The sequence below is a fragment of the Emydura macquarii genome, unplaced genomic scaffold (genome assembly GCF_026122565.2).
Source record: "Emydura macquarii macquarii isolate MOO-44397 ecotype Brisbane River unplaced genomic scaffold, CSIRO-AGI_Emac_v2 contig_1790, whole genome shotgun sequence".
Classification (NCBI taxonomy): Eukaryota; Metazoa; Chordata; order Testudines; family Chelidae; genus Emydura; species Emydura macquarii.
This window is the reverse complement of record NW_027131927.1, coordinates 7,022,485-7,036,035: the sequence shown is the minus strand read 5'-3', so window position 1 is coordinate 7,036,035 and position 13,551 is coordinate 7,022,485. Positions and strand designations below refer to the sequence as shown.

At 40.9% G+C, this 13,551-nt stretch overlaps 1 long non-coding RNA gene across 1 annotated transcript in view; it reads left to right on the top strand.

Moving 5' to 3' along the window:
* Window positions 1-13,005, top strand: part of LOC137159138 (uncharacterized) — a 63,673-nt gene extending 50,668 nt beyond the window's left edge. Inside the window, exon 3 of the long non-coding RNA XR_010921542.1 lies at window positions 12,526-13,005. This is a non-coding gene — a long non-coding RNA (uncharacterized lncRNA). The remainder of the gene's footprint in view (window positions 1-12,525) is intronic.
* Window positions 13,006-13,551: the final 546 nt, after the last annotated feature.

Below are 13,551 nucleotides of genomic sequence, written 5' to 3'. Positions count from 1 at the left end.
ATTTAGGGCCATATCTTGCCATTGAGCCACACATGGAACCACAGCGGATGTGACTTTAAGTTCCACACTCCTGTCGCTCATTGATGGCAGGATATAGACCCTAAGAAACAGGAGATATGGCATTGTCATTTAATGGTAGGTCAGTAAAAACAACTTCAACTTTTATAGCCTCTTTAAAGTCATAGCAAGTACTTTAAATAAGAAAAATATGTGACTACATCACATATTGAACAACTAGAGCTGAAGATGACCTGCTCACAGGGCCAATAGACATTAATCATAGGACTGACAAAGCATGACATTCATTCCATCAGTAATCAGCAAGGAGATTGGTTTATAGTCTCAGGGAGTGTGGTTCTCCAAGATTTTCATTCCTCAGTCCAGTGGGTAAGAGACGTAACCTCTCATAGACTGCCTGCTCTCCCCACTCAGGCATCCCCCAGTCATAGTTGTAGAACAGTTTAATAGTTTGGCATTTATGCATGTCTCTTAGTGCTGTACGAGACTCATGTACCATGGTGACAGGAGCAGTAAACAAACCTGAAGAGAACAGAACAACTTCTCTATTTTTGCTTGGGGTTTGCTGTTTGTTCGTTTGGTTGGTTGGTTTTGTACCTTTATCTGTGTCATAGGTGTTTTGAGGCTAACAAAAAAATTATTCTTATAAGACAGCAGTTCATTTTTGTTTGTGTCATATGAAGTTGCACAAAGCAGCCTAAAAGCCAGTTTAAGTGCCTAGTGCAGGATTCCTTTTGTCAAGGAGAATCCTCTAGTAGTGTACGGCTGGCACATAGCAGCTTCCATGCCATTGTTCACCCTCCCTGCCTGCCAGTGCAGAAGCATAGCCAGGGGAAAGGAGACATGGGGTTTCACCAGAGCATCTCTGTGCCCAGGCAACCTCCAGTTGCCAGAGCACCCCTTTGGAGCAGTGGGCAACCAGCTGTAAAGTTGAGCAGCCCTAAGACTGCTTCATTTATGTTGTGAATTGACCCCATAGCCAATTGGCCTCAGGATCAGGGGACCCACAAAGGTATCTTCAATCCACCTTTGCTCCTTTCCCTAGTCCTGCACCAAACCAGACCAGAGATTGTGGCTCATTGAATTTAACTTCCAATGAGAAGCAAACATGTGTCTTATTATCTTACAGCTCAGCCCTGAGGTCAGACAGATTTCTGTTACTTGGCTGGCTCAGCCATGCAAAATTGTCCTATTTTGGTTACCAACAAATCTGGTCTCTGTAAGCAAGAGGAATGAGCAAGGCATCTACTGGCATTGTTCACAAACTAGAAAGGACCCCTCCCCCCCCTTTTTTTAGCACTGTTCCAATTACTGAGGGTTCCCATAGTGAAAGAAGTCAGGGAAGAGTAGCACCACATCAGTCATCGTTGTTTTAATAACAGTTCTTGTCTTGACAGTGTCACAGAAATGAATTGCCTGCACTTGCCATGCAAGCTGCAAAATGGTCTTGATAGGTTACTAAACTAGTAACACACTTGGGAGCGCAGCTACCATAGCCCGTGAATATTTGTTCACTTTTGAAATGCTTTTGCTTTTATTTCTAATCAGGGAAACTCTTGAAAAAGGAACAGATCTATTTCTGGTTATGGATTTCCATGGGACTGCTAAAATGTTGAAAGATTAGCACATGCTTAAGTGCTATGCTGAATCAGGGCCCATAGAATTTTCCATCAACCCTGTAAAAGCCTTGCCTTTTCTAAGATAATGCATGTGTCATTATAAGGTATCACTGCATTTCTGAAAACATCAGAGATGAAGTTATGCCTTGAAGAGTCAGTAAGATAAGATCCCCTGCCTACTTCATAGCTCTTACAGCTACTGGACCAAGTTCTGTTAAATCAATGGAGTTGCACTGGTCTGCAGCATTTGGCCCACTTTGTTTGATGCACATACAAATAGTTCTTTGCTCTTAGGTCTTGCTGTGGCAACAAATCTCTCTTTCTTCACAAATTAAATGTGTTTTTCAGTTCTTTACCACATCATCACAGGCAAGTTCAGATATCTCGTTTTACAACATGAATTTTAAAGGGAAGAAATACAAGTAGCAATAATTTTTTCCATTTTGATGGGGTGGCTGGTGTAGTAAGAAGTGAGAGCTTAAGGCCTGTAAAACAAGCTAAGGCCTAAATGGAAAAAGCCAAGTTAACAGGAGTATAAGGGGTCACTCAAATTAACTGAAATTGGCACAGGAAAGTGCTGATACTGCAAGATTGTAAGATTGCCAAAATATTACTAAAATATATAGCAGGTATAGGAGGTACCAAGATACTCACTCCCTAAAATGATACTTTGATGGATAGAAATAACAAAAGGTGATACATGAAGTTGTTTTGCCCAAATCAGCCAATTAACGAAAAAGGGTGGCAACTACCTACGTCAAGAGGGTGGCAACTACCTATGTCAAAGGGGGCAGAAAGTGTATGTAACAATGCATAAAAGAGGGTGTCAGAGGGAATACCGGCGTCCAGTCTAGGGGATAGCGGAAAGTCCCGCCGTTGGGCCGAGGCCATTGTAACACCGCCTATATGAAACTGACCCAAAAATACTCTGTAGGTCACTTCTTATTGTGCCGCACACAATAAACCTGGCCTGCGTGCCTTCGTTGCTCAGCTAATCTGTGGTCGTGTCGATTCATTCGATCGTGAGAGCCGTCTTGGTTTCCTGGCCAGAGCTGGGACAGCATCTACACAGGGACACACGCACGCAGCCTACACTGATAAACATCGGTGACCAACACACCGATTACCACAGCTGGCAGTCTAATAAAAAAAATATTGCATGTATATAGGAATTTTAGCCAGGTATCTCCAAAACACTTTACAAACTTTAATTAAGTCTCCTGAGACCCTCTAAATTCATTCTGATACGAGTTTTACAGGTTGACAGATGAGGCATAAAGATATTACTTGACCTGTTTAAGGTTGCACAGCAGGTCAGTGTTGATGTTCTAGCTAGTCCTAACACTAATATTCTTGACTTGCTGTCCCTTGCTCTAGGTGCTAGTCTAAATTTCTTTCTTGTGTGCTAGGTGTTTTAGCTGACAACAAATAGTTAAAGAAAGCACAATGGTAGTAAGTCAGGGGCAGATTCTACTGCTAATCAAAAGCTATTTAAGCTTTTGCTTTCACTGTTCTGGACTTCTTTCCTTCCATTTAGGTACTGCAGTCTGAGACCGTACAATATTCTACCTTGATAGCAGCATAACTGTTTCAGAGATTGCACAAACTTCCTTTAAACTGGCATCATAAACTGCCACATTCACTTCATCAACGTAAGTGTTAACTACTTCCCATTAACTCAGATGTTCCCAGGTTCAGGATCAGCAGAGCCTCTTTAAGCAAAGCATCTGTCTGAGTTTCTTTCAAGTTAATGTTCCATACAGTATTCTTCCAAAAGGCTGGCAAGGGAGGAGGAGGAAAAAGGATAGAGAAGACCCTTGTAAATATTTTCTTTCTTCCATGGATTTGGGAAAGAAACTGCATACGTTTATTATGTGTCTTTTGTTTACATTCCTGTACTTATGGATCTTCATTGTAAGCTCTGATATTTCAGAAGGGAAGAGGGGGGGGAAGAGGGCTTTTGGTCTGATCACAGAAAAAGATGCCAGGAATTTCCAAACCCAGACATCTGATCTCCACAACATCTCAAGTCACAAACTGCTGAGCAGACTTGGAATACGAATGCTGACTGGTTATTGGAAAGAAGAGTGCTATTTTAATATCAATGCATAGTACAGTATTTATGACATGAATTTCACAACATGTCCAACAGCAAAAATTAAAGGTGGAAAGAGAGTTAAATGGGGCTAGACTGAGATGGCTGGTATTTAGCACAAAATTATCATAACAAGTATTAATGATCTGAACCCTAAAATACTCCCAGCAGGCCCAAATTTCATCTCGGGTATAGGTATGCATCTCTCATTGAAGTCAATTTATGTAACCAAGGGCAGAATCAGTATGTGCAAAGTGATGTTCACTCAGACCATTTTTGACATAAGGCTGCAAATTTCAACTCTGAATCCAAATTTTGACAAATTTCAGGGTGTTTGGATTTTAACAACAGATTACAGTGATGGAGGTAAAACCCCAACAGAATCTTGCATCTACGGTGCTACAAATAAATGTTCCATGTACACAGGAACTCCAGCAACAATGGCTACAGAGCAGAACTGGATCAATTCCCCCTGCTATTCAAATACAGAACAGAATATTCAACTTCTGTGCCATCTTGGTCAAAGCAGCAAAACGATCCCTCCACTGCAAAGCAGTAGAGAATCAACAGTTCAATCCAAATGCCAACATGATATACTTCTGTATATTAATGTTAACCCAGGCTCCACAAGTCTAACCTCCTGACCAACAGAGCGGCCATTTCCTCACACACACACGTAAACAAACCAAACAATATTCTGAATGCTAGAACAGTATATAAAACACGAAGAAACAAGTTATTGAAGAACAAATCAAAAATAGCAACAAGCTAGATTGATACTGATCTCTGCACTGAACTATCACATTAGCAGATTGCTTCACAGGGAAATGTGCAAAACTAAAACAGACTCTTACCAAATTTGGCCTCAGTGACCATAAACTAGAGGTAGACAGAAAACAGCACAATGCACTGTCTGGTGCAGCCTGAGTGAGGCAAGACTGAGACAAAAGAGGCCCTTTCTACTTCTATGTCTGAAATACAAGGGAGCACGAAAAAGAGATTTCTTCACATTATCAGGAATCATAAAAGGCTTCCGGGCAAAAAGCAAGAGGGAAAAACTGTGAGAAAAGAGAGAGAAGGCTAGCAGCATTGCACTGTGTAGCAACCCGCTCTAGATTAGGAACAGGCACTGCCGACGAATGAAGCCCCCGTCAAGCCCTAATACCATATTTAGCCCCATTGTAGGTGTATCTTACCAACGTCTCACGGATGCCCAAAGGCTCTGCCTCTGTCCTACACATTGGCAGCACTTGTTTTAGCTTGTTGTTGCTCATAAAGTCTCACTGAATTGATGTGGCTCTTGCCATTTGGTTCACATCCTTCAGCTCACACACACACACACATAGTCACTCCGGGGGCATTGATCCAGTCCCCAGTGTTTCTCTTTCAGCTGCTCCCTGTTATGTATCCATCATGTGCTTGGAAAAAGGAAAATATCCTTCAACTCCACTGCAGTGGAATTGCCCTTTCCCCGTTTCACTGTGCTGTCACATAGCTGCAGTTCCCTTCTAACGCCAGCTGGTGGCTGCTGAGGCTTGCAGGAGCTCAGAATTGCTCCTTTTCCTCCTGGGAGCATTAAAAAACTCACAGGAATTTTTTAAACCCATTCTAAGAACTGATTGTTCTAAAGAATTTTTTCTTTCTGGTTTTTAGGGTCTGATGGTGCAATCTTTCTTTAGGCATAACTCCAATTGCCTTCAGTGCTTGAGGAAAGAGTGCAGGATCAGGCCCAAAGGGTTTTATTCTGATCTCACTCACGCTGCTTTTACATTTTGATTCCTCCTGATTTATCCCTAAATGAGATCAGAATCAGTCATTGGGAAAACAGGCTTTTCCTTTACACACCTTCCTCCCACTACTCCTTCCATGTACCCAATTTACTGAGTCTGGGGTAAAGTGGGTAATAAATCGGCATGTGGTCGTTTTTTCTGCACCTCTACTCCTCACTTTCCTCTTTCCTTCATCCACATGGATGGATAGATTACAAGTAAATGCAGCCAAGATAGAGCAAAAAAACAAAGCCCAAAACTCTCACATGTTGCTCCTGATTTTTGACACGCACTTTTTAAAAAAGACCTAGATAAGTGATAAGTGTTATTAGCGAGCTATACCTATTCCAACAGGTTCAAAATCCAACACTCTTGGAATCTGGGTTTAGTTCAGAGAAGCAGAGAGATTGTGGGGGGAACAAACCCTCTCTGATTTCAGGTGCACTCCCAGTTCTTGTCAGACCTTTAACACAACCCTGCCTGCTCATCTCTTGTTTCTGATGCTTCTGCTTTACTTATGTCTCTTGCCCTTCGCTCACCTCTCTTCTTGTTTCACAGTTTTCTCTGCTCTGCTGAGGACGGTGTCTCTCTTGTGCTCTTTCATTCTCCTTTTACCTCCATTTGTTAGGGAGAAGGATAGCAGTCTGTGTGGTATGAAAACATTCCAAAATCTCAGCAGGGGAACTCTCTGTGGATTGAACGCTTCAAAGAGGAAATTCTTCCAGCGACAAAAAATAAATCTTTAAATAACACTGAGCAATGAGGAAAAGTCTGACATGCCCAGTGGCAGGAACCATGCAGGCTGCACTCAGCCTTGGTGTAAATTGGTGAAACCCCATTGACTTCCATGGAGTTAAGCTGCTTACACCCATTGTCAAACTGTCCTGCAATGGCTCAAGAGCATGAGTACCAACCTCAGGGCAGCCTGTTAAGTGGCAGGCACAAACCCTCATACTCACCAATTGACTATGAGTTCTGTACTTAGATTTCAGTAACCAAGTATCAAGTGTAAACTCCTTCAGCGCTTTAACAGTCACAGACAGTCCTTTTGGGTACTCAGATCTATCTTGCCACCCAGGTAAGCTTACCTTTTTGATAGACGGTCCGTTACACCAAAGAGCACAACAATATTCAGATTACTCCCAGTCATTTACCCATGGTCAATTGCATCTCAGATCTCACACCAAAGGCAATGGTTGTAACCAGTCCTATAATAAACTAAAGATATATTAACTAGGAAAAGGAAATAAGAGTTACATACAAGGCTAAAGCAGGTAAACCTATATACACACAAATGAGTTTCAATCTTAAATTTCAAAATATAATAGAATTGTCTAGAATAAGCAAACTCTATATGTCCTTTAGGGCTAATTCAGGCCAAGCATTGCGGATCTTTTGCTTATACTTAATAATTCTTGCCCCTCAGAGTCCAAGCAGCATAAAAGATACAGTTCCTCCTTGTTGGGGCTTTTTATTCCTTCCCCCCCTTCTGCTTTGAGTTGCAAATTCAGCTCTTGGGAGGAATTCAGTTGCATGTCTCCTTTTCATGAGGATGTTGGGGGAGAGAGCAATCAACAAAGTCTTTTGCCTCTGATGTTCCACAGTACTTTGTCTGGAGTTAATTGGTCTCCTTTTTGGGGCGGGAGATAAAACCTCCTGTTGGAAACCAGTGTTTCATACTCATTCATGCTTCTCTCTGGTCTGGTGATTTAGTCACACTTAAATATTACCATATAACATGGGATACAGATGTTATAACTGAGATTAATGCATACAGCAACCTACAAGCATTTCATAAACACAGTCTTATCATTCTAATACCTATTTTAACAATACTAACACACAGGCGAGCCAGACTGGGTTCCAGCTATGAATTTGTCAGTGCTCAGTTGAGACCTAGGGTCCATGGCATGAGCTGGCACCCAGTCACACCAGGGATGGCACCCAGTCACACCTCTATCACACCAGGGATGAATTTAGCCTAGTCTGTCTAACATCTTACTGAGGTTGTAATTGGTTAAATTACTGAGGGAATCCAAATATATTTAAAAAACAAAGATAGGAATAGATTTTAAATGTGTTTAAAATGCAATGTGTGTTTTTCTCTCTTTAATGTTGGGTGGAAAAGACTTTGTTGGCTAAAAAAATCATGGGAAAAATAAAATCTCAAGGGTTGTTTTGTTGTCATGGGGAAAAAAGTTTCACACATCTGGACTAATAAGTGATTCATGTTTTCACATTTCACTTATTTATGATACTTCTGCCCAGCTAAATTCACCAACCTTGCAATTGAGTGCTACATAGTAATAACACTGTACATTAATACTGTACATTGCATCTGTTTTTATATTACATTAGCATCTAGAGACCCCAACAATCTCTGAACCCCATTGTGCTAGGGGCTAAATATACACCTATCCAGAGACATGTGCTGCCCCACAGAGCTTAGAATATAAAAGAGATAAAAAAGACAAAAGGTGAAAGAAAGGAAGTATCATTATCCGCACTTTATAGATTAGGAACTGAGACGCAGAGAGATTAAGCGACTCATCAAAGGACACAAAGGAGGTATGTGCCACAGCCAGGAATCAAACCCAGATTTCCTGTCAAGGCCTTTACTGCATAGCCGTCCTTCCTCTCTTCACTGCCTAATGCTCACAAAGCATGTTCTTTATAAAGTAAGCATTGCAGCAGCCCTGAGAGGCAGTATTGTATTATCCTCATTTTATAGATGGGGAAACTGAGTCATAGGTGAAATGATCCATCCCAGTTTGCAGATGGAACTGAGAATAGAATTTAGGAATTCGACTCCCAGGATTGTGCCCTAATCACAAGACCTCCTTATTAAATTAAAAGGACAGTAATATTTTTACTATTTTTTTAAAGCCAAGTTACTTTTACCTTTTCTCCAGCATAAACCCATCCCTTTGTTTAACATACTGAAATTTATCAGCAGCAGCACCTATTCAGAAAGGTGATTATTGGAGATCTGTTGTCTCCTCTGCACTGTTTGGAGTGTGTAGCAGATGTGCTGCTCTTCTTTTCCATTGTGCCAGCACATCTCCTGAATCAGCACCATTTCCATGGCACATGGGATACATTAAGGTGAAATGTGGCCTGGATAAGCTAATAACATGGGGTTGCAAGCCTGCTGATGGGCAGAGGTGCTGGCAATAATGTTGGGTGCTTGCTGTAAAGCTGCTTATTGGTGATGTGATGTTCCTGGGGAAATTACTTTGGACCATGAGAACCAGATCAGCTGGTCCATTTGATCCTGTCTTAATTCACCACTGGGAGCAGTGCCACACAGATTCCATTGTCATTGAATAGACACTGGGAGCCACATCCAGCCCTAGAACTAAATCATTCAAGTTAATGGGGTTGAGCCCACTTACACAAGGGCTGAAGTCGGCCTTTTGTTCCCAAGGGGTGCTTGGATACATAAGAACCTAGACAGATGATACCTAGACAAGATAGATTAGATACATTAGAAGGCTTCAATCACGCAACTAGATCTGCTAGCATGTATTCCTGCCGATCCAATTGCAGAATCAGGACCTAAAGTAGCAAAGATTCTACTGTTGGTTAAATTCCATGCACCAGAGAACAGAAGGGTGAGGCAAGAAGAAATATGAACCCAATGCTAAATTGCAAATAATTACTCTGAAAAGTATATTAGAATAAAAAGAGCATTTGAATGTAGCATTGCAGATTGTAAGCAAATGATTCTGGCAGGCCTAGATAATGCTTTAACTATGATGATGATAATATTATTGCTGTGTACTTCAAAAGTACAGAGAGCACTACTTTTTTATTGGAATGTTAATGTGTTAGCGAATATAAATTATGTTGTTATACACTGCTATCCTTTGAAACTAGTCTTCATAAATGGCATGGTGTTCTGCTGTCAGACACTCGTTATTTCTGCTTGGTGGCTGGAAGGCATCAGCTTATGTATAAATATTGAAGCAAGCTGGAAAATCCTCTACTGAAGGAATAAATGTAAACACAAATGAATGAGAAAAAGTGGGATACCTCTATACCCAGTTTCCCTGCAGCAAGAAGTGAGAAAAGCCAAGGTGATTACATTTCAAATTATTATGAAATGATAAAGAAAAAGCATATTGGTTAAATATATTTATAAGTCCCCTGTCTTCAGATGAGGTTGCTAAAAGGAAATGTATTGTGACTGGAGCTGGTCAGAAAATGGGGGTGGGAGGTTTCCTATGTAAAATTTTAAGTTTTTGGTGAAAAATCACAATCCAAAACTTGAAACATTTCAATTCTGAATGCTGCCGTCGTGCCTTATGGGCATTATAGTTGCAGTGTCTTACGTTTCCATTCTCCTCTATAGGCTGGGCTTCCTGGTTGGACTACACTTCTCATGACGTAGCACAGTCTCTCCCTTAGTTAGGCGAGACGGTGCTTCATGGCTATAGTGTATCTTGGGAGATGAAGTCCAGCTGGGGATCTTGGATCATAGAGAACAGGGACATATGAACTACAAAACCCATGAGGCATCATGGTGACATTTCAGAACTGAAATATTTTGGGTTTTGACTGAAAGCTTTTCAGTTTTCATGTGTTCAGTATTTCAAAGAAAGAAACAAAATTTTCCTCTGGAGGCAGCCTCTTTTCATGACAAAAATGTTGTTTAGTCAAAACCCCAATTTTCTGTCAAAACTGTTTTGACGGGAATTTTTTTACTCACCCTAATATTGACACAGTTCAGTCTTCTGGGTTATTTATTTAAATGATATTGTATCTCAGGTTCTAAGGAGCTCCTTAGATCAAGGCACTGAAATAGATGGGTGAGTACATAAGCTTAAATATGAGCCTTTTTGATCAGGTCTGCACTGCATGAGTAATTACTCAGAACAGACAAAATTCCCAGATGCTTGTCCCAGCATGCATTGGGTTCAGTTTGAAATGTGGGAAGGATTCTCTGGGGGGGAAGCTTTTGATTTGGCTATTCAATGGAGGGGATATCCCCAGGGAATGGCAAGTAATTTCATAAAGATTTCTGGTGCATCACGGAAGTAATTTGAAAAAAAAACAAACAGCAACCATCCATACAGCACTCTTACCTGTCTCATTTTGTTCAATAGCAGCACTATCCCTGCACCTGGGGAAAATTCTTCTCCCACATCTGCATGATGGCTCAAGACATAGGCAACCTTTCACTTGTGTTAAATGGGAGTTCTATGCTTGTAGGGCAAAATTCATTCTCATACAGGGGTCCAAAACTGGGTTTATGCTCCACTTAAATCACACTTATGGCCTGTTTTAAGGATCTAACTGTGACTTAGATCTCTTACCTGTAGAGAGAGCATAGTGTCAGATCTGAGAGCAGTATTTTATCTCTAAATTGCTGATATTTTTAAAAACTTTCTGTCTAACCTTTCATGTGCTCGCGCATAAATCAATCCTGTGAAACCTCAGAGATCATTTTGCTCTTTTAATGTAATAAAGAGTATTCAAATTATCTTTACCAGGAACCCCCTCCCCCCCACACTGTTTTTGAGAGTTGGAAATATTTTATTTTATTTTGAAGTTTACTAATATCTTTAAATCGGTCATATGAATTCCTCAGATCTCTGGTGGTGTACTTCTTAATGTTTAAATATAAACAAACCCCACAGCCACAAATAAGGATCTTGCTACTTGCTGAGTGGTTTTCTGAAAAGTAGCTTTAGTAACATAGCTAAACTTTAGAAAGCTCTTTTATAAACACCATCTAGAGCACTGATTCTCAAAGTTTAAGACCTAGTGCACCATATCTACAACTCAAAAGTACTTGGCATACGGTTGTAATTTCATTCAGTATAGTTACAATGGATTTTTAATCTGATAAACCAAACTATGTGCTATCTCATTGCAGACCATATTTTGGGAACTGTCATTCAAAAAAATTGCAGGAGTTACAGAATATGACTAGCAATAAGAAACACTCAAGTTTGCTATTCAGTCAACATCACCCTAGACCCATATGGTGACCCATTCAAGAGCTGGATTGAAGAGCTCATTATAAATAGTTGCTCTTTCCCAACATTGCCAACTCTGCAGATGACGGACATGAGTAGAAAGAATATGATTCAGTCTCATAACAATGTGTGAAGACTAGGTTAATAGAGGAGCAATAAAATGTCATCATTTCTAAAGCCACAACAAGCAGTAAAACTGTACCCTCTGCATAGTCTCGTCTCATCATTCTGTCTAATCATCCCACTCATTTCCCTAGTGCCTTGACTCCTTGCACTGTCAATATCTGCAGATGTAAAGCAAAGGAACAAACTATTAAAGAGGATTCTTTACAGAAATTTCCGTGCATGTCACTTACCCTAAAGTCTACCTATGTATCCAGACATGGATACATATTACACCCATTGGACACTAACAATACACAGTCGTCAGATTTTGTGTGTCTGAAAGCTTGACTCTGAAATTTGACAGATAGCTGCTAAATGTGAGTTTGGCTTTCAAACGCTCAGCAAAAGGGGACTTTTGAAAAAATGGAGACTGAAGAAAAGCAAATGATAGGCAAGTGCCAGACCCATGTTTGCAAGAAACAGACCATTGATATCAAAATAGAACCATCTATAGGGGAATGCAGTGTGTGTATCAGTAAAGATGGTTTAGACTTAAAGTATATTATTATTTTCATAGTGTCAACAGTGTGCTAAACATATTACAATGTTAAATTATATTATGTGACCCTAAAAATTTCTCAAAGCCAACTGGAAAAGAGTTCGCTGTTCTGCCACAGCCACTCCTCTCTGCCTGACAAACTCACTACACCTCACACACTGCTTTTATAGAATTTACCCAGAAAGCATCGTGTGAGATGTCAAATGGAAGCTTTCATCATACTGAGCCCCATAATCACTATGTGATATGTGTATGGGTGGTATTTAAGAAGCTGCATTTACGTACTGAAAATACACTTTAGAATCTGTGTTCTCGGCCAGGATTGACAAATACGTTTTTCCTAAACAAAGGAATGTGAATTTACTTGTCTGCCTAGGTTCATGTGTAAATTAAACACTGCAAGCCACTACAATGGAAATCCCATTTACAGAGGAAACCAACAGAGGGATGTGAACTCAGCAGGGGAAAGCACAGAGGAGTCCGAACCCCATGGAGAACCATCCTCACCCTGGGAACAAAGTCCATGAAATCTGGGTATATTTGGAGAAAGAAAAGGACATGTTTGTTACCCATTTCACTGCAGAACACCCTTGGCGGAAAGGGGGGATTTGTGAACATTTGAGATCCTGCTTTGTTGGAAACCATCAAGCTCTGCAGAAAAAACTGAGGTGAGAGACTGTTTCAGACCAAGGCCTGTAACCCGTTAAAATTAAGTTTTAGTCTCTGGAAAGTGTGTGTTACTTTCGTTTTGTTCATAACCATTTCTGTTCCCATTATCCTTGTTTGTTATCTCTGAAATCTCTCTTCTTTTATAATGCACTGATTTGTTGTCACTATAAATAAATCGGAGTGCTGGGCTGTGATATTGGAGCTGATACTCAGCTGAATCAAACCAGCTGGAGTGTGCATAGTGTTCCCTTGAGAGTAGCAGACCTGGTCATTACTGTGAGTGTCCAGTGACGGGGGCTGGACACTACAGAGGGATGTCTCTGAGGGGTCCGGAAATTGGGGTACACCAAGTGTTTACCTGCAAGGCAAAATAGGGGTGGACAGAGCCCAGGGGAAAATGTGTGAGTGGCTGTCAAGCTGGCACTGTCAGGGAGCTGACACCCAGCTTCCTCAAGAAAAACTCCCTCTTGCTGAGGCAGGAGGGATAAAATGGTGGCTTACAGTCCTGGACACCCCACACAGTGCCCCAAAGAACATGCAATCTGAAGAGCACCTTTGATCTGAGGATCTCCCAATGCCTTACTATGTTAGGAAATAATTATCCCCCAGTTATAGATCGGGAAATGACACTAAAGAGCTGTCACATATAAAGATTCAGGGTCTGATTCTGATCTCAGACTGGGAACCCAAAGTACCCACTGGAGTTCCCATGATCTAACATCAGCAGCATTCA